The 22,001-nt window shown below is 46.0% G+C and overlaps 1 protein-coding gene across 1 annotated transcript in view; it reads right to left on the reverse strand.

The window, feature by feature from the left end:
- Nucleotides 1–22,001, reverse strand: part of LOC115151250 (receptor-type tyrosine-protein phosphatase S-like) — a 394,494-nt gene that overhangs the window by 338,752 nt on the left and 33,741 nt on the right. Inside the window, exon 2 of the mRNA XM_029695206.1 lies at nucleotides 2,940–3,022. The gene's annotated coding sequence lies outside the window, so the exon portion shown is untranslated. The remainder of the gene's footprint in view (nucleotides 1–2,939; nucleotides 3,023–22,001) is intronic.

The following is a 22,001-nucleotide window of genomic DNA, read 5'->3' on the forward strand; positions in this document are numbered from 1 at the left end:
AAGTTGCTTTTGTATAATAGCCAACCTCTACCGACTAGCAGCACTGTAGAAACTATCACATTACAACGGAACGACTTGATCAGTGTAGTGTTAGTGTTAGTTAGCTAGCAATTTCGTCATTTTAGTCAATAAGATTTTCGCAACGTAAGCTTAACTTTCTGAACATTCGAGACGTGTAGTCCACTTGTCATTCCAATCTCCTTTGCATTAGCGTAGCCTCTTCTGTAGCTTGTCAACTATGTGTCTGTCTATCCCTGTTCTCTCCCCTCCCCTCTGCACAGGCCATACAAACGCTTCACACCGCGTGGCCGCTGCCACTCTAACCTGGTGGTCCCAGCGCGCACGACCCACGTGGAGTTCCAGGTCTCCGGCAGCCTCTGGAACTACTACTACCGCTACTACTACTACTACTACTACCACTACTACTACTGCTGCTACTACTACTGTCACCCCGCTCCTCCGCTCTCTCCACTGGCTTCCAGTTGAAGCTCGCACCCGCTACAAGTCCATGGTGCTTGCCTACGGAGCTGTGAGGGGAACGGCACCTCCGTACCTTCAGGCTCTGATCAGGCCCTACACCCAAACAAGGGCACTGCGTTCATCCACCTCTGGCCTGCTCGCCTCCCTACCTCTGAGGAAGCATAGTTCCCGCTCAGCCCAGTCAAAACTGTTCGCTGTTCTGGCACCCCAATGGTGGAACAAGCTCCCTCACGACGCCAGGACAGCGGAGTCAATCACCACCTTCCGGAGACACCTGAAACCCCACCTCTTTAAGGAATACCTGGGATAGGATAAAGTAATCCTTCTAACCCCCCCCCCCCCTAAAAGATTTAGATGCACTATTGTAAAGTGGTTCTTCCACTGGATATCATAAGGTGAATGAACCAATTTGTAAGTCGCTCTGGATAAGAGCGTCTGCTAAATGACTTAAATGTAAATGTAATTTAGCAGACGCTCTTATCCAGAGCGACTTACAGTAAGTAGTGAGTGCATACATTTCATTTCATTTTTTTTGTACTGGCCCCCCGTGCGATTCAAACCCACAGCCCTGGCGTTGCACACAAACACCATGCTCTACCAACTGAGCCACAGGGTACAGGAAACAGAGGCTAACGCTACCCTGCTACTACTGCTAATGCTACTGCTACTAGTGCTACTACTACTACTACTACTACTAATACTAGTACTGCTACTGCTTCTACTATTACTACCACTACTACTACTGCTGCTACTACTACTGTCACCCCGCTTCTCCGCTCTCTCCACTGGCTTCCAGTTGAAGCTCGCACCCGCTACAAGTCCATGGTGCTTGCCTACGGAGCTGTGAGGGGAACGGCACCTCCGTACCTTCAGGCTCTGATCAGGCCCTACACCCAAACAAGGGCACTGCGTTCATCCACCTCTGGCCTGCTCGCCTCCCTACCTCTGAGGAAGCATAGTTCCCGCTCAGCCCAGTCAAAACTGTTCGCTGTTCTGGCACCCCAATGGTGGAACAAGCTCCCTCACGACGCCAGGACAGCGGAGTCAATCACCACCTTCCGGAGACACCTGAAACCCCACCTCTTTAAGGAATACCTGGGATAGGATAAAGTAATCCTTCTAACCCCCCCCCCCCCTAAAAGATTTAGATGCACTATTGTAAAGTGGTTCTTCCACTGGATATCATAAGGTGAATGAACCAATTTGTAAGTCGCTCTGGATAAGAGCGTCTGCTAAATGACTTAAATGTAAATGTAATTTAGCAGACGCTCTTATCCAGAGCGACTTACAGTAAGTAGTGAGTGCATACATTTCATTTCATTTTTTTTGTACTGGCCCCCCGTGCGATTCAAACCCACAGCCCTGGCGTTGCACACAAACACCATGCTCTACCAACTGAGCCACAGGGTACAGGAAACAGAGGCTAACGCTACCCTGCTACTACTGCTAATGCTACTGCTACTAGTGCTACTACTACTACTACTACTACTAATACTAGTACTGCTACTGCTTCTACTATTACTACTACTACTACTACTACTACTACTAGTGCTAGTACTGCTACAACCACTATTACGACTACTACTACTACTACTAGTGCTACTACTGCTACTACTACTAGTACTACTGCTACTGCTACTGCTACTACTAATAGTACTGGTATTACTACTACTACTACTAGTACTGCTACAACTACTGCTACTGCTACTACTACTACTACTAGTACTGGTATTACTACTACTACTAGTAGTACTGCTACAACTACTACCACTGCTACTACAACCACTAGTACTGCTACAACTACTAATACTGCTACTACTACTGCTGCTGCTACTACTACTACTACTACTAATTTGACTACTTTAGTAGTGTAGTATTAGTACTATAGCATGAAATGTGGTGATTGGGGTTGTGGCATTTTTATTTCTATAGTACTATAGTAGTAGTAGCCCCATAGGCCTAACAGGCCTAACAGGATGTAGGCCTAACAGGATGTAGTAGTGGCATCATCGTAAAGTTCAGTAACAGTGGTAGACATAGGCCTAACAGGATGTAGTAGTACCACCATTGTAAAGTTCAGTAACAGTGGTAGACATAGGCCTAACAGGATGTAGTAGTACCACCATTGTAAAGTTCAGTAACAGTGGTAGACATAGGCCTAACAGGATGTAGTAGTACCACCATTGTATAGTTCAGTAACAGTGGTAGACATAGGCCTAACAGGATGTAGTAGTAGCATCATCGTATAGTTCAGTAACAGTGGTAGACATAGGCCTAACAGGATGTAGTAGTAGCATCATCGTATAGTTCAGTAACAGTGGTAGACATAGGCCTAACAGGATATCAGCTGTAAAGTTGGAGAGTGTTACACACAGCTTTTGTGGAAGAAAATGCAACTGATTGGTATGGGGCTGTCGTCTCCCTCCTCCAAAGATGGCGGAAAGTTTAGAGCCACTTACCACTCGCTTGTCTTCAAAAGCCCTTTAGCTTCATATCTTCAGTTGTTTAGCGGCTTCGTCTTCTCCTTCTTGCTCAAGTGTACCTTTAACCAGAGAGGGAGAAATGAAAGAGAAATGTTAATGAAAGGGACTGCCAAATGAACAGCCTTCTCCAGTGGTGAAACTTAGAGACTAGATAATTTTCTGTCTTTTCTGCCCTTCGGTGACCGTGCAGTGAATCGTAGGGCTTGAATGAGGCACGGCTGATTGCTGGAGAACATTGCTGGAGTGTGAATCTGCATTCAATCCCACTTAGCTTAAAAAAATTAAAAACGTTCCCATCCCTAATGAGGCCTGGCCGGAGTGTGTGTGTGTTTGTGTGTGTGCCCATGTATGCATATGTGTGAGTGTGTCTATGCATCCGTGCGTGGCAAGTTTGTCTTTCTCTTCTGCATCACACAACCACTCAATATTGCGTCAATACTTCCAGTAAGTCTGGAACCATTGGTACTACAGGATGTTGAGGACGATGAGGATGCTCTGCTCACGGGGCGGGGGGTTTATCGGTAGGAAAAATCTGAGTATGTCCACATTAAAAGAAAATGAATGCTGTGATAGTGGGATTATGAAAGATGTCTACGCTACACCTTTTCCAGATCAGCCACAAATATGCCTTTTGTTGTTATTGCTTATGAGCAGCTTGTGGAAAGTGCTTTCTCCTCCTTCTATTTATCTTAAACCTCCCTTTAACCTCTCCTGCATTCTCTTCCTTCTTCTCTTCCCCTCTCTCTCTTCATTCCTTGTTCTTTCAGCTCAGTTCGTAAACAGGCCCCCCCCCCCAGCAACCTCTGGGGGCATCGTTACCACGACAACCAGCCAGCATGGCGACATGATTCCTCATCCTGACGGGCCACTTTAATTCCAGCCCGGCTAATCATAACAGCTAAAAGGGGTTGTGCCTAGTCCCCAGCGGAGAGCTGGGGCACAGAGAAGAGGAGAAGGAGGAGTACAAGGGGGTATGTGTATGTGTGTGTACACGTGTATGCATGGAGGGGGTATGGCAATCTTGGCTGCATTGTGTCCTCCCCCTCGCAGCCACTCTGCTGCCAAGAGGAGAGCACAGGGAATTTGTTTATTGTACGGCATTTATTTCCCACACACACGCTGTTGCACTACCGCTCCCCCCCTTAAACCTTTCCCACCCCCATATGAGACACTTCCTCAGCCCGACGCTTCATCAATCAGGCTGAATATCGCTAAACATTAGCATAGCATCGCATACAGTCTAACTATGCACACAGAGGCTAACGCTAGGCTATTGCTATGGCTAAAGCAGTGCTGTATCCTCACATCATAACAGCGTGGAAGTGTGCCAAGCTGTCACTACGGAGAAAGCTAGCTTTGAGAGCAGTTAACATGTTTTGGTATGAAACAAGGGCGAGGCCATGTCTCCACTCTCCGGTTTGTTTTCTCATGACCATGTGACATGTTGGCATGAAGTTTAGTCACTGCTGAGGCAGATGGCCGAGCATCATGGTAAATCGGGAGATGGTTGAAAGCGGAGGAAAATACAATCTTGGTAGAGCCTCAATCCTTAGTTTTTCTCTCATCATTTTTTCTTTCTTTCTCCAGAAGTGTGACAGGCGGGCCCAATTCTGACATTTTGTTCACTAATTGGTCTTTTCACCAGATCAGATCAGCTCTGAAAAAGATCTGATGTGAAAAGCTCTGATGTGATTGGTCGAAAGACCAATTAGTGTAAAAAATATCAGAATTGGGCTACAGTGTAAACGCACCCATAGAGTCATATTTAGCACACATTCCTACAAACACCACAAATGTCAAAAAACATGTCTCTGTGAACAAGTGTTGTACTTCTAAAGTAAAACTCCCACCTTTACTAGGGGTTGAATATAGTATACTGGAGGAATAACACCATCTACTGCTGTTGCCTCTGTGTCTGTATTCTGGATTATATTAGGTGCTTGGGCGAGCGTATGCCACCTGTCTCTCCAAATGAGGTTCCCACCCACCCACCCACACACAGACACACACAGACACACACACACACACACACACACAGACACACACAGACACAGACACACACAGACACACACACACACAGACACACACACACAGACACACACAAACACACACACCAACACACACACAGACACACACACCCACATCGACACACACACACACACCCACATCGACACACACACACACACACACACACACACACACACACACACACACACACACACACACACACACACATCGACACACACACATCGACACACACACACACACACACCGACCCACACACACACACACACACACACACACACACACACACACACACACACACACACACACACACACACACAAACACACGCACCAAAAGTCTTTGACTGGAAAAATATGTAACAATGGCAACCTTCATCACCCCCCACCCCCCTGTCTCATCACACCTGACCCTGTCCCCTCCCCCCTCCTCCACCCCCCTGTCTCATCACACCTGACCCTGTCCCCTCCCCCCTCCTCCACCCCCCTGTCTCAACACACCTGACCCTGTCCCCTCCCCACTCCTCCACCCCCCTGTCTCATCACACCTGACCCTGTCCACTCCGCCCTCCTCCACCCGCCTGTCTGATCACACCTGACCCTGTCCCCTCCCCCCTCCTCCACCCCCCTGTCTGATCACACCTGACCCTGTCCCCTCCCCCCTCCTCCACCCCCCTGTCTGATCACACCTGACCCTGTCCCCTCCCCCCTCCTCCACCCCCCTGTCTGATCACACCTGACCCTGTCCCCTCCGCCCTCCTCCACCCCCATCTCATCACACCTGGCCCTGTCCCCTCCCCCCTCCTCCTTCCCCCTGTCTCATCACACCTGGCCCTGTGTCTCCTCAACCCCCCTGTCTCATAAACGGATAGTTGTGACCCACGGCAATAAAAACTGGGCTTCTGTCATGGAGCAGGAGCTAGGGGATGGGAGGGGAGGGGGTACTAAGCTCCTCTAATATATTGGACATATAGAGGATCTGTACTCTTGGCAGTCGTCCACTGTCTACCGGCGGGCGGAAGGTCAGTCACTCACTCATCCCATCTCTCTCTATCTCTATATAGGTGAAATGGAGAGGGTGAAATGGAGAGGGTGAAATGGAGAGGGTGAAATGGAGAGGGTGAAATGGAGAAGGTGAAATGGAGAGGGTGAAATGGAGAGGGTGAAATGGAGAGGGTGAAATGGAGAGGGTGAAATGGAGAGGGTGAAATGGAGAGGGTGAAATGGAGAGGGTGAAATGGAGAGGGTGAAATGGAGAGGGTGAAATGACATTATCCAAATAGATAGAAAGAACAGTATGTGGCTTGATGAGAAATGCTCAGTTTAATCATGTTTAGTAGAACGAAACGGGAAATAACAACATTTCATGCAGATTGTAGGTGATAATTCAAAAAGCAGGGAGCGCTGAGGAGTCCATCATGGCCCTTGGCATGAGATGAGGAACTACAGTGCCTTCAGAAGGTATTTTTTATTTTATTTTAAAAGGTGAGACATATTGAGACCTAGGTCTTTTTTTCAAATGTGCCCTGTATAATACAACACAAATATATACATTATGCACAAAATACAGTACCGGTCAAATGTTTGGGCACACCTACTCATTCAAGGGTTTTTCTTTATTTTTAATATTTTCTACATTGTAGAATAATAGTGAAGACATCAAAATGATGAAATAATAACGCATATGTGCGAACTCCTTCAAGACTGTTGGAAAAGCATTCCTCGTGAAGCTGGTTGAGAAAATGCCAAGAGTGTGTAGAGCTGTCATTAAGGCAAAGTGTGGCTACTTTGAAGAATCTCAAATATAAAATATTTTGGTTACTACATGATTCCAAATGTGTTATTTCAGAGTTTTGATGTCTTCACTATTATTCTACAATTTAGAAAATAGTAAAAATAAATAAAAACCCTGTATTGAGTAGGTGTGTGCAAACTTTTGACTGGTACTATATATATATATACTATATACACTGCTCAAAAAAATAAAGGGACCACTTAAACAACACAATGTAACTCCAAGTCAATCACACTTCTGTGAAATCAAACTGTCCACTTAGGAAGCAACACTGATTGACAATACATTTCACATGCTGTTGTGTAAATGGAATAGACAACAGGTGGAAATTATAGGCAATTAGCAAGACACCCCCAATAAAGGAGTGGTTCTGCAGGTGGGGACCACAGACCACTTCTCAGTTCCTATGCTTCCTGGCTGATGTTTTGGTCACTTTTGAATGCTGGCGGTGCTTTCACTCTAGTGGTAGCATGAGACGGAGTCTACAACCCACACAAGTGGCTCAGGTAGTGCAGCTCATCCAGGATGGCACATCAATGCGAGCTATGGCAAGAAGGTTTGCTGTGTCTGTCAGCGTAGTGTCCAGAGCATGGAGGCGCTACCAGGAGACAGGCCAGTACATCAGGAGACGTGGAGGAGGCCGTAGGAGGGCAACAACCCAGCAGCAGGACCGCTACCTCTGCCTTTGTGCAAGGAGGAGCAGGAGGAGCACTGCCAGAGCCCTGCAAAATGACCTCCAGCAGGCCACAAATGTGCATGTGTCTGCTCAAACGGTCAGAAACAGATTCCATGAGGGTGGTATGAGGGCCCGACGTCCACAGGTGGGGGTTGTGCTTACAGCCCAACACCGTGCAGGACGTTTGGCATTTGCCAGAGAACACCAAGATTGGCAAATTCGCCACTGGCACCCTGTGCTCTTCACAGATGAAAGCAGGTTCACACTGAGCACGTGACAGACGTAACAGAGTCTGAAGACGCCGTGGAGAACGTTCTGCTGTCTGCAACATCCTCCAGCATGACCGGTTTGGCGGTGGGTCAGTCATGGTGTGGGGTGGCATTTCTTTGGGGGGCCGCACAGCCCTCCATGTGCTCGCCAGAGGTAGCCTGACTGCCACTAGGCTACCTGCCACTCTAACCACTAGGTTATCTGCCACCCTAACCACTAGGCTACCTGCCACTCTAACCACTAGGCTACCTGCCACCCTAACCACTAGGCTACCTGCCACTCTAACCACTAGGCTACCTGCCACTCTAACCACTAGGTTAACTGCCACTCTAACCACTAGGTTAACTGCCACTCTAACCACTAGGCTACCTGCCACTCTAACCACTAGGCTAACTGCCGCCCTAAAACAAGTCAGTCACACAAGTCCGAAAAGTGATCCATTATGATTATGTGTTACACTTTACATTCAATAACATTAGTTGATTTATCTTTATTGTAAAGATATTATGAATTATTTTATAGACACTTGTGGGTGTTATGCAACCTGTTAAGAAGGCTGTTAGGATGGAACATGTTGAATTACATCATGATTTATTTAAATAATGACATGGCTTCGTCTGAAAGGCCACCTGTTATTCAATGTAATGAAAAAAAAATGATGTTAAACAAATGGGCAGCTCGGATCCAAGTTGTATTCAGCATCCAGCCAGTTGGCACAAGAAGTAAAAATTGATTTGGAAAAAATAGATTTTTTACAAATTTTACAACATCTTGTGTTCAAGGGGCATGCACTGAAACAAATAGCCTTGCCATCAATTGGACTCCAGTTGGGTTCAATGTAATTTCAATCAGAATCATTAATTGAGCATTTGATGCAATTCAAACAGAAACCAAAACAGTGGCGCCTCAAACTCTCCAGATCAGTGGGAAGTGGTGCACGCACACAGACAGACAGACAGACAGACAGACAGACAGACAGACAGACAGACACACACACACACACACACATAGAGAGGACACACACGCACACACACACACACACACACACACACACACACACACACACACACACACACACACACACACACACACACACACACACACACACACACACACACACACACACAGATAGACAGACACCCACACACAGACATTCCCCTCCACCCTACATACAGATCCCTATAGGGACTCCCATTCTAGCCACCAGATAACAGGAAGTGAAAAATCACACAGCCCTTTTTAAGTTTCTACCTTACCCAACTCCACCACTACCGCCTGCCACTGTTTTCTACTCCACACACACACACACACACACACACACACACACACACACACACACACACACACACACACACACACACACACACACACACACGGTTTTGTTGAAAATCTTCCACAGACTGACGAGCCACTCCAGAGCCACTCTGACTCAAGTTTCATTAGGGGCCCTGTTTTGCGTCGATAAATGCAACAGCGGCCATTATATTAGCCGGCTCTCAGCGAATCACTGAATAATAATTACCTCTGTGTCTGTCAGCCTGCCTAAGCCTGTCTCCGTATCTCCCCTCCTTCTGGGATTGAGGTGGGAGGTGGGGGATTTCAAGCCCTGCTTGCCTAAAGTCTCACCACCCTTTCACTAAATCACAACTCCAGATGGTAGTTATTGTCATATACATTTTGTGATAAACAACATCACTGTAACGTTATTCACATGCTTTTAGAACACTTGCCACTCTGCGTTCACTAAATCACAACTCTAGACAGACGGAAGGTAGATATTATCGTATACATTTTGTGACAAATTTAATTTTTTGCCCAAGATGGCGCAGCAGTAAGACATATTTGTTTTTGTCCCATGTAAATATTCAGTAATTTTCGCATTTCTTCTCATTTTTTCCATTTTCAAATTAAATATACCTTCCTGCAACCTCACCCAATGTGGTATGGATCTGCTACTTTTTTAGACCTTATAACTGGAACCATCAGAAGCTAGTCATCAGAAGTTAGCCAGCTAATTAGCTACTAGCTATTTAGTCATTGTTAGCCACTGCTAGTGGTCTTTACCTTTAGCTCGGACACCAGCCGGTATAGCCCGGATAGCCCGGATAATACCTGCCAGTCTGCACAGCTCGATATCAGCCCTGAGCATATCGGAGTGCTTTTTCCCCCACTACATCACCGGATTCCTGCTGCAAGCTCTGGACCATTACACCGGGTCTTCGCAGCTAGCTAGCTGTTACCGAGTTGCTATTGTGGCTAACGCCCTTGTCCAGAAGCATGCACCAGTTAGCCTCGAGCTAGCCTCGAGCTAGGCCCATCTACCGACTAGCAAACGAAGTACACCAACTACAATACCTCTCTTGCCAATTTGGCCTGGACCCTTTGTCGATACGGAGCCCAGCCGATCCATCACGACTGGTCTGCTGATCTGCTGACGTAATTCGGCCGATGTGCTCTCAACCGGCCTCTCCTTTGTGGATGTGGTGAAGATCCATCTGCTAGCCCCAGCCCGCTAGCTTCCTAAACACTGTGTCTCCCGCTCGCCCAGCATAGTAATCGACTACCGAACGGCTCCCTGTTTCATCTATTGCTGCTCATTGGACCCTATGATCGGCTACACAGCTGAAGCCTGCTGGACTGTTCATTAACACGGTACTTAATTTTGTTTATCCCCAGCCTCGACCTCAGGCCCTGTGTGTAGCTAACTGACCCTCTCTGCCCATTTATCGCCATTTACCAGTTGTTGTTGTCTTAGCTGTTTATCCGTTGTTGTCTCACCCGTTGTTGTCTTAGCTCTCCCAATCAACACCTGTGATTGCTTAATGCCTCTCTCTAATGTCAATATGCCTGGTATACTGTTGTTTAGGGCTGCTCTCATTGTTTTATTTTACTGCGGAGCCCCTAGTCCTGCTCAACATGCCTCAGATAACCCCCTTGTCCCACCCCCCACACATGCGGTGACCGCACCTAGCTTAACTGGCGCCTCCAGAGATGCAACCTCTCTCATCGTCACTCAATGCCTAGGTTTACCCCCACTGTACTCAAACCCTACCATACCCTTGTCTGTACACTATGCCCTGAATCTATCCTACGACGCCCAGAAATCTGCTCCATTTATTCTCTGTTCCCAAAGCACTAGATGACCAGTTCTTATAGCCTTTAGCCGTACCCTCGTCCTACTCCTCCTCTGTTCCTCTGGTGATGTAGAGGTTAACCAAGAACCTGTGTGTCCCCAGGCGCTCTCATTTGTTGACTTCTGCAAACGTAAAAGCCTTGGGTTCATGCATGTTAACATCAGAAGCCTCCTCCCTAAGTTTGCTTTATTCACTGCTTTAGCACACTCCGCCAACCCTGATGTCCTAGCTGTGTCTGAATCCTGGCTTATGAAGGCCACCAAAAATTCAGAAATGTCCATCCCCAATTACAACATTTTCCATCAAGACAGAACTGCTAAAGGGGGCGGAATTGCAATCTACTGTAGAGATAGCCTGCAGAGTTCTGTCATACTATCCAGGTCTATGCCCAAACAGTTCGAGCTTCTACTTTTAAAGATCCATCTCTCCAGAAATAAGTCCCTCACTGTTGAAGCTTGTTATAGACCCCCCTCAGCTCCCAGCTGTGCCCTGGACACCATATGTGAATTGATTGCCCCCCATCTATCGTCAGAGTTCGTACTGCTAGGTGACCTAAATTGGGATATGTTTAACACCCCGGCCGTCCTACAATCTAAGGTAGATGCCCTCAATCTCACACAAATTATCAAAGAACCTACCAGGTACAACCCCAAATCTGTAAACATGGGCACCCTCATAGATATAATTCTGACCAACTTGCCCTCTAAATACACCTCTGCTGTTTTCAACCAGGTTCTCAGCAATCACTGCCTCATTGCCTGCGTCTGTTATGGGTCCGCGGTGAAACGACCACCCCTCATCACTGTCAAACGCTCAATAAAACACTTCTGTGAGCAGGCCTTTCTAATCAACCTTTTTTTTTTACCGTTATTTTACCATGTAAGTTGACTGAGAACACATTCTCATTTACAGCAACGACCTGGGGAATAGTTTCAGGGGAGAGGAGTGGGATGAATGAGCCAATTGTAAACTGGGGATGATTAGATGGCCCGGGTATCCTGGAAGGATATTGACCTCATCCTGTCAGTAGAGGATGCCTGGTTGTTCTTTAAAAGTGCTTTCCTCACCATCTTAAATAAGCATTCCCCTTTCAAAAATGTTTGAACTAAGAACAGATATAGCCCTTGGTTCACTCCAGACTTGACTGCCCTTGACCAGCACAAAAACACCCTGTGGCATACTGCACTAGCATCAAATAGTCCCCGCGATATGCAACTTTTCAGGGAAGTCAGGAACCAATACGCTCAAGGACCCAAACGATATCATAACCGCCATCGATAAAAGACAGTATTGTGCAGCCGTCTTCATCGACTTGGCCAAGGCTTTCGACTCTGTCAATTACCGCATTCTTATCAGCAAACTCAACAGCCTTGGTTTCTCAAATGACTGCCTCGACTGGTTCACTAACTACTTCTCAGATAGAGTTCAGTGTGTCAAATCGGAGGGCCTGTTGTCCAGGCCTCTGGCAGTCTCTATGGGGGTGCCACATGGTTCAATTCTCGGGCCGACTCTTTTCTCTGTATATATCAATGATGTCGCTCTTGCTGCGGGTGATTCTTTGATCCACCTCTACGCAGACGAAACCATTCTGTATACATCTGGCCCATCTTTGGACACTGTGTTAACAAACCTCCAACCGATCTTTAACGCCATACAACACTCCTTCCGTGGCCACCAACTGCTCTTAAATGCTAGTAAAACAAAATGCATGCTCTTGAAGGTAGATATTAATATTATGATGAATAAGGTTATTGTAATTGTTCGTCGTAGCAGCAATAGTGTTATATTTCAAATGAAACAAAATAAATTTGACGAACTGACTTGTTGGAAATGTGGCATCCTATGACGGTGCCACGTTAAAAGTCACTGAGTTCTTTAGTACGGCCATTCTACTGTCAATGTTTGTCTATGGAGATTACATGGCAGTGTGTTCAATTTTATACACCTGTCAGTAACTGGTGTGGCTGAGATAGCCAAATCCACTCATTTAAGCCCTGTAGTGTATTTCAAATGATAAAATAGCCCCTATGACACTACCTATAATGCCTCTACTCTCCCTATGTGACTGTGTTAACTGGGGTTAGTCCATCTGATGATGCCCTTCAGTGGGAGGCTGGTGACATTGGATTGGAAGCAGTATTTGGTCACAGATGTGTCCCTCGGCTAGGGGGACTGGACACAGCAGAGGATTAATTACTATAAATCATGTATATCTCACACACACGCACGCACGTACATGGCTGCTCAGACTGTTGTGTCCAGCTTTCAGCTTTCTTTTTATCCATCCATCTCCATCTTCTCTTTCCATTTCCATCTCCCTCTCTCTCTCTCTCTCTCTCTCTCGCTCTATTTCTCTCACTGTGGGGGCCAATGGCACCCATCAATTCGAGGGGACTGAGAAACAAGCATGTAAGTTCTCCCCTGTTTAATGAATGCTTTCAGATATTGACAGTTAATTAAACATTCCATCAAACCTCTGTCTAAGACAAAACACTAACCTAAACCGGTGGAAAATCCTGTTTACAAACATTCTTTGTTATCTTCTCACACGCGACAACTCTGCAAATAATGAAATTAACAAATCAGTGTGGAGAAATATAATCAGTGCTTAGCATGCCCTTCGCGGTCGAGGGAAGAGGTAGGGTTGGCGTTTGGCAGCAGGGTGTAGTGGGTGGGATCTGGGATGTGGAGGGGGTTGATGTCATTTAGTTTATTATTACTATTATCTGCATGGAATTCCCAACCTTCCGAGAGCTTTGATCTCTCCATCGCTGGACCAGGGGTTTGCAAAGCCTGGATCATCCCCTCTAATCCGCACTCATTAAAGGGATACTTCAGAATTTTGGCAATGTAATCTACTAACCCAGAGTCAGATGAATTTGTGGATACCATTTCTATGTATCTGTGTCCAGTATGAAGGATGTTAGAGGTTGTTTTGTGAGCCAATGCTAACTAGTGTTAGCACAATGACTGGAAGTCTATGGGTATCTGCTAGCATGCTAACAGATACCCATAGACTTCCAGTCATTTTGCTAATGCTAGTTAGTAACTGCGCTAGCGGTAGTTAGCAACATCCTTCAAACTGTGGTATCCACAAGTGCATCTGACTCTGGGGAAGTAGATCAAGGGCCTTATTGCCAAAATCCTGAAGTATTCCTTTAAGGATGAGCTGCATGATAATGCACTACCAATCACCAACACCCTCCACCCCCATCCACCCTCTAACCGGCCTCCCCATAAGTGGCGGCTTTGATGGAAAATGTAATAAATTACTGCAGATCATTACGTGTGCCACTGCTGGCTCAGTAAATAAAGCACCCACACACACCAGCATTAATAGGGACTATAGTGATTGGAGTGACAATGCCTGTTTTTAGTGTGGGGGGAGAGTAGGGGAAGTAGTCCACTACACTGTACTCACAGGGAATGTGTTGTTTTCAGAGATGGGAAGGGGGGAAGAGGTTGAGATTTAGAGTTTTAAATATGCAATATGTCATTCTGACTCTTGTGTGCCCATTTTTACCCACTTCAAGTATGGTTCCTTCTGTAAAACCTGTTAAAGACTAATCCCAATATGCCTTTTTAATGTAGGTCGGTCAACAAGAGGAGCAGGTCTTGTATTGGTTTAAACATGGAACATAACATATTTTACTGGACGTTATATGAAAGATATTGGACTTCAGATACATTCCAAGGGACCTCTCATCTCCTCCCAAATCTACCAATGAAGCACTGGGGTGAACAAGAACAACACCGTGCAGGCACTTTTCCCTCAACTTCCTGGTTTCTCCAAAATAACTCCCTCTCCGCCGGGGAGTTTAGATAAATTACAGCTACGCTATCCTCCAAAGATGTGATCTCGCTTCCTGAGCAGCAAATTAAACATTTAAACCCATTTAGCAAGGTAGCCCAGCGTAACTTGAAGCAGTGTGGTCGGGAGACGCAATATTCCATCAGCGTAGTGTCACACCATCCCTCTGAGTAATGATGCCAGTCGCCCGACTCGTCCAATAACCAGCGAGCGCTGGGCCATAAGAGAAAGATGTGCCACAGTCTAATTCAGCCGTAATTGATCTTAGTGACATGTTTATTTTTAAACCCCTTTCCCTTCCGCCTCATCGTCTTCTTGAAATGCCCGGCACATTCCAATAAAGTGCCAGCACTGGGCTTATTACTCAGACTGAACAAGGCAGGGATCCTGACTACTGTGTGCCTGAAGGAGAGAGCAGCTTTTATACCATTCCATTGGAGAGAACCGTGGTGGTTAAAAATGCACAACCTCTCTGAGATAGTATTAAAAGCACAAGGACAAGGTGAAGAATGAGGATAGAAGGGACAAAGAGAACTACAAGTACTTAGGTAAAACTGAGGCCAACCCTTCAAAACGCAGTCACATACTCATCATTATTTAGTCAGAGATGTTATTGATATCTGGGCAAAGTAAAATAGGTTGGATTACACAGTAATGCAGTAACTCTCAACCGTCACAAAAGGTTATATCGAACAACCACAGCCACCTAAGCAATTCATTCACATTCAAATCCTCCATAAACACACATACCACCAGCAAAGAGCCTGAATCATACATTCCCTTCTTTCCAACAAAAGACCAATTAGCTGTGCTAGCCTGCTACCGCCCTACCTTCATTAACAGTCTATTCATCCTCTCTACTCTACTGATAAATCAGGATACATTGTATTGTTGCTTCCTCACAGCCATGTTGGAACATCTCCCTATACCTGCTTTTAACAATGACCACATCGTAGAAGAGTCAAATGTACGTGCTTTTGGAATCCATTAGTCTTGGCTTTTAGTGGTGGACCAGGCCCATAAACACAGATGTGGTCTGAATAGGAGAGTGGTCTAAAAAGTTAAGAGAGTGGTCTGAAAAGGTAGGAGAGTGGTCTGAAAAACTCTTGCAGTGAATAGCAGGGTTGGGGTCAATTTCCTTTTGTTTCAGTCAATTCAGTTCAATGACTAAATTGAAATGGAATTGATCCCAACCCTGGTGAATAGTTACAAAACCATGTGCCTGTGTCTGATTACAACTCCCAGAATGCACCGCTCTAGCTGTGGGCAGGAGGGGGTGGAGGGATGAGAGTGACGGGTGACACCCCTCGCCTTAGTCTCAGAGAGATCGTGATAGAAGTCCTCTGGTGCAGAGGGTTTCCAGAGGGAGGCTACAATTTTTTTCTCTCTAATGAATCAGAGTTATAACACTGAAGGCGGCTTCTTAAACTGACTCCACCAGGCAGGAGGACTTAGATGGAGAACAGGGAGACAGCTGGGGAACACGGAGTCGGCGACGGAGTCGGCGTCCCAGACGGAGTCGGCGTCCCTGACGGAGTCGGCGTCCCAGACGGAGTCGGCGTCCCAGACGGAGTCGGCGTCCCAGACGGAGTCAATGCCCCAGACGGAGTCGGCGTCCCAGACGGAGTCGGCGTCCCAGACGGAGTCGGCGTCCCAGAAGGAGTCGGCGTCCCAGACGGAGTCGGCGTCCCAGACGGAGTCGATGTCCCCAGACGGAGTCGGCGTCCCAGACGGAGTCGGCGTCCCAGACGGAGTCAGTGTCCCAGACGGAGTGGGATTTCTTCAGAAAACATCTATTTAGCTTTACCGTGACTGCCAAAAATAGACAAAAGTGAGTTTGTGAGATGTTGAATGAATCAAAATAAGGTATGAATGAAATAACTGCTAGTACCAACGTGACGTAACCACTATTATTCAAGGAATTTGCTTTCAAAGTGAAGGGAACTGAGTAGGAGCAGGATGAAATGCCACGATTACCACCATTATTTGTCAAAGATCTTGAACTAGAATGACATTTGTAGTAAGACAGACCTAACTAGAACTTTCATGCTAGTTAGGACATTGAGGGAGGACTGTCGACATCCCAATCTAAGAGGACAGGCCCAAAGTATCTCAGTTTACAATGCTACTCCCCTTCTAGCCTTTTCCTTCCTAGTTCACCCTATACCCTAGCTAGTCTATATGCCCTATATACAGCACACTGTATCAAACCCCAAGCTTCCATCCAGCAAACTCACCAGTCATATCCATAGCTTTTTGAGATAATTGGCTTTAAAGTTCCGAACCCTCACTTGTTCGAATGGTATCAGCTTCATTGTTTAAAATCTTGTTTTCTTTTGAACTTAACAACATGATTTGGGGGGTATTTAGAGTACCAAATAGGTAGAGAAACATTGAACAGAACAAGGCTATGTCAATAACTACATTTTGATCAAATGCAGATAGAACCTTATGGTTCCAAGCTCTCGATATATTGTATCCCGCCCCAGTTTACAGTACATGACACTCTGCACAGCTCCAACCTATAGCCTATGTCAGCCTACTCACACTAACTCTCTGGGCACTTCCATGTGTCCTTTGTGTCCTCACATTACTGGCCATCAGGGCATGAGCCACCATTAAGGGCAATCTCAGCCTCTAACCAGGGATTTAAAGGAGCGATGAGGCGATTGCCCCGAACTAGTGGAAATTTGCTTTTGCCACACCCTGTTCGCCGGGCCCTATAATAGTGTATAATAGGGGATCAAATCTGCAGCGCTGTACTTTCTTTTTAAGCCAGGGCCGAAGGGGATAGGGGACGAGAACAAGGACTCTTGTGAGGGGTGGGAGAAAAGGAAATATACGGCCTTAATCTGTGGTTGAATAAACACATAAGTAAAACATGGTAAGAAATTACTTCTCCATCTGTCGGCCTTAAACACTGATGCATCTAATTCTGGATATCTAAGCTCCACAATAAAGAAGAAAAAGCAGAAAAAAAGCAGTGTCCATCCATGAGAAAAATAGAGAGGGTTGAGAGAACACAGGAGTCCCTGGCTGCTCTGTAGTGGGACAGGCTGAACACAGGAGACCCTGGCTGCTCTGTAGTGGGACAGGCTGAACACAGGAGTCCCTGGCTGCTCTGTAGTGGGACAGGCTGAACACAGGAGTCCCTGGCTGCTCTGTAGTGGGACAGGCTGAACACAGGAGTCCCTGGCTGCTCTGTAGTGGGACAGGCTGAACACAGGAGTCCCTGGCTGCTCTGTAGTGGGACAGGCTGAACACAGGAGTCCCTGGCTGCTCTGTAGTGGGACAGGCTGAACATAGGAGTCCTGGCTGCTCTGTAGTGGGACAGGCTGAACACAGGAGTCCCTGGCTGCTCTGTAGTGGGACAGGCTGAACACAGGAGTCCCTGGCTGCTCTGTAGTGGGACAGGCTGAACACAGGAGACCCTGGCTGCTCTGTAGTGGGACAGGCTGAACACAGGAGTCCCTGGCTGCTCTGTAGTGGGACAGGCTGAACAGAGGAGACCCTGGCTGCTCTGTAGTGGGACAGGCTGAACAGAGGAGTCCCTGGCTGCTCTGTAGTGGGACAGGCTGAACAGATGAATCCCTGGCTGCTCTGTAGTGGGACAGGCTGAACAGAGGAGACCCTGGCTGCTCTGTAGTGGGACAGGCTGAACAGAGGAGACCCTGGCTGCTCTGTAGTGGGACAGGCTGAACATGGAGCATCATCAAAGGCTGGCGTTCCAGTAACAGGCTCATTGATTGGATAATAGGGATCTTCGGCTCATGAGGACTTCAGCTTGAGGACAAACTCCTAGCATTCTCTCTTCTCTCTTCTCTTTTCCTATCCCTAAATTGATTGGATGATGCAACGAGGTAGAATCCTATACTTGCTTCGCCACGGTCACTTAATTGTTTTGGGAACATCGTTTTTCAACAACAGTCCAACTCTTCCCCAAGAGGTGCTTTTCTTTAAGAGTAATCATTATGTTGTTTAGAATGACTCTTACCATCCCCAAGAGGTGCTTTTCTTTAAGAGTAATCATTATGATGTTTAGAACGAGCCACTAGGCACAATGAAAATGCAACTAGGGCCAACAAACCGAGGCACAAACCGAGGCACACTCCGGGGGTATGGCACATGACGGAGGGAACAGAAGGAACCAAACCCCGCAGAGAAATGGAGCGAGCGGCTTATTTTGATTGCCTAAATTCCCTTGCAATTTATCGATCCTGGAATCTCACCAAGGCTTTGCTTGAAGGAGTAGTGAGTAAAATGCGCAGACATCAAAGATCTACTTGTTTTTTCTCTTTGCTTTTTAAAATATTTTTTCTCTTTCTTTCCTCCACGCTCATGCCCACCGGTCTGTTTAAACATGTGCATCTTTCAGCGTTCAATCTGAATGCACTTAAATAGAACTTAAGAGAAATAGGAAAAAAACACTTTAAGAAGTAAGTGGGGAGGCAGTTATTAGCCTTCTGATCAGCCAGATGTTCTTCTTCGCCTGACTATCGCAAATATAAAGTTGCCAACTTTTCAAAAAAAGGGACGTTCTGATTCTGTGTTACCTAAAACGTTCTGCTGTGTCTTAGAGTCAAGCCCACCTTTTATGTATTCCACTTGGCTCGCCCAATTTTTTCCCTTATAAAAGTTGTAATTTATGGCCCCAATGTACCGTAATATATGATGCTGATGTACTGTAACATATGGCCCTGATGTACTGTAATATATGGCCCTGATGTACTGTAATGTATAGCCCTGATGTACTGTAACATATGGCCCTGATGTACTGTAATATATGGCCCTGATGTACTGTAACATATGGCCCTGATGTACTGTAATATATGGCCCTGATGTACTGTAATATATGGCCCTGATGTACTGTAATATATGGCCCTGATGTACTGTAATATATGGCCCTGATGTACTGTAATATATGGCCCTGATGTACTGTAATATATGGCCCTGATGTACTGTAATATGTGGCCCCAATGTACCATATTATATGGCCCCGATGTACTGTAATATATGGCCCTGATGTACCGTAATATATGGCCCTGATGTACCATATTATATGGCCCTGATGTACTGTAACATATGGCCCTGATGTACTGTAAAATGTGGCCCCAATGTACCATATTATATGGCCCTGATATACTGTAACATATGGCCCTGGTGTACTGTAATATATGGCCCTGATGTACTGTAATATATGGCCCTGATGTACTGTTATATATGGCCCTGATGTACTGTAATATATGGCCCTGATGTACTGTAACATATGGCCCTGATGTACTGTAACATATGGCCCTGATGTACCGTAATATATGGCCAAACAAAGCCTCCTTCACTCATGCCGCCAAACTTACCCTCAGAAAACTGACTATCCTACCGATCCTTGACTTCAGCGATGTCATTTACAAAATAGCCCCCAACAATCTACTCAGCAAACTGGATGTAGTCTATCACAGTGCCACCTCTTTTGTCACCAAAGCCCCATATACTACCCTCCACTGCGACCTGTATGCTCTCATTGGCTGGCCCTCACTACATATCCGTCGCCAAACCCACTGGTTCCAGGTCATCTATAAGTCTTTGCTAGGTAAAGCCCCGCCTTATCTCAGCTCACTGGTCACCATAGCAACACCCACCCGTAGCACGTGCTCCAGCAAGTATATTGCACAGGTCATCCCCAAAGCCAACACTTCCTTTGGCTGCCTTTCCTTCCAGTTCTCTGCTGCCAATGACTGGAACGAATTGCAAAAATGTCTGAAGCTGGAGTCCTGTATCTCCCTCTCTAACTTTAAGCATCAGCTGTCAGAGCAGCTTACCGATCACTGTACCTGTACACAGTCAATCTGCAAATGGCACACCCAACTATCTCATTCCCATATTATTACTTACCCTCTTGCTCTTTTGCACCCCAGTATCTCTACTTGCACATCATCATCTGCACATCTATCACTCCAGTATTAATGCTAAATTGTAATTATTTTTGCCTCTAGGGCCTAGTTATTGCTGACCTCCCTACTCTTCTACATTTGCACATACTGTACATAGATTTTTCTATTTTTCTTTTATTTTGTGTTATTGACTGTACGTTTGTTTATGTGTAACTCTGTGTTGTTGTTTTTGTCGCACTGCTTTGCTTTATCTTGGCCAGGTCGCAGTTGTAAATGAAAACTTGTTCTCAACAGGCCTACCTGGTTAAATAAAGGTGAAATAAAAAATGTAAAAATAAATAAATAGGTCATCGATGGGAGACGGTTCTGTGTGAGGCACAGGGGGCCCTGTTTGAATACCTGTCAAATACATCCCTCCTTCCTCTCTTCCTTGAGGTTGGTTAGGTCACATAGTTTCTACCCCCATTGCTCTGTCCAATATTTATGTGTTACATCAATTGATTTCCACAAGGAAAGGAAGAGAGTAAAGAAGGTTGCCTTTGTATAGGGCCGAATAAAAATCTGTGTGACCCTCAATGGGGAAGAGGAATCCAGGGCTAGAGCTGCATTCCCTTGCTGTGTGTCCTCCACTCCCCTCCCTAGCCCATCCCCCAACTCCTACCCCAGCCCCCACAGAACTAGTTATTACCTGGGACAGGTAATATACACACAAAATGAGCCCCTGAGAAAGAGAGGCCTCTTCTGCCACATTTGCAAACAGGTGCCGAGGTAGCTAGCTCTCCCTGCAACCCATAATCACACAGGGGTTATTTGCCTTGCAACCCATCATCACAGTGGGGTACTATAAACACACACTGTACAAGAGGAAGAGCTTAAGCGAGGAGAGATACAATCTGTCTCATAGTTGGTTCATAGGGAGAGAGAGTGCAGGAAAAAGGGAAAACTCATTTCCAGAATCTCTAAAAAAAACAGTAGGTATGTTACTGTTGTGACTGTCATGTATGTTTCTACTGGTTTCATGTCCTTTGTTGCATTGGTGTGGTTGTATTTTGGTCTGCTGTGGATAAAGGGATCCGCATACTAGGTTCGGTTTGCTCCTAGCAGAACTCGGCTTGGCGAAGTCTGTGCCTCACATTCTCCCTTAAAGGCCCAGTGCAGTCAAATATATATATTTTCAAACTATGAGGTTGGAATAATACTTCAAATTTGTGAAAATGATAATAATGCCCTTTTAGCGTAAGAGCTGTTTGAAAAGACCGCTTGAAATTTTTGCCTGTTGTGGTGGGATAGAGTTTTGGCCTGGATGGTGACATCACCAGGTGGTAAATTAGTTAATAGACCAATAAGAAAGAGTTCCAAACCACTCTGCCAATAATAGCTTTTTTTCAGTTTTCCTTTCCCCACTCAGACCAATCCCAGACAATCCCAGCTAAATTCATGCT

This window comes from Salmo trutta, chromosome 17 (genome assembly GCF_901001165.1).
Source record: "Salmo trutta chromosome 17, fSalTru1.1, whole genome shotgun sequence".
Classification (NCBI taxonomy): Eukaryota; Metazoa; Chordata; class Actinopteri; order Salmoniformes; family Salmonidae; genus Salmo; species Salmo trutta.